Genomic DNA, 736 nt, shown 5'->3' on the forward strand with positions numbered 1-736 from the left:
CACGCCCGCCGTCCTCCGGCCTGGAGAACACGGCAACAGGGCCGGCAGCGCGCCCCGTCCCACGGAATTAACGACGTACACACAAAGAACTGTCCGGCAGTGGGCTGCAAACCTTCCTCCCCGGCTCTCCATCATCGGCTGCGGCTCAAGGGGGCACAGGGGCACTCCACTTCAGCTGCCCCAGCAAAACCAAACCCCACCCGCTTTTCACTCTTGATTTTTTCCCCTCTTTGCTTCTTATAAAAACCAGATAAGGTGCTTGGTTCGGCTCGTGCAGGGCTTAAGAGGGCGGCCACGGACAACGGCTGGTACCGCCTGGTGACTTCGGCCCCAGAGCCCCTGCAGGGGCACTGCTCCTCAGCCGCAAAGGCTGAGCCACACTTTGTGACTGCTTATCTAGGCGGTGAACTTCTTTGTCTCCCTTGCCTCCTGCCCATAGTTGCAGCTGCTCCAAGAACCGCCTAATCATTCCAGGCTGCCTGCATTTCCAAAACTCCCCCTGCCTGAAAGGGATTATAATCCCCGGCCAGACATGCTGTCAATCCCTTACCGTCCAGCTGCCCCCAAAATGCTGTGTGTTTTCATGGCCTGGTAAACAACCCAGGCTGCCCAACCTGCCGAAGCAGCAGCTCAGGACAGCGCCTGTGACATAGAGAATTAGAGGAGTGGGGGTGAAGATGCCTGCTTCTTGCAGGTTCTGGGAAGGAAAGCCTGAAGAAGAGATGATAACCTCAGC

Source organism: Geospiza fortis, unplaced genomic scaffold, assembly GCF_000277835.1.
Source record: "Geospiza fortis unplaced genomic scaffold, GeoFor_1.0 scaffold104, whole genome shotgun sequence".
Classification (NCBI taxonomy): domain Eukaryota; kingdom Metazoa; phylum Chordata; class Aves; order Passeriformes; family Thraupidae; genus Geospiza; species Geospiza fortis.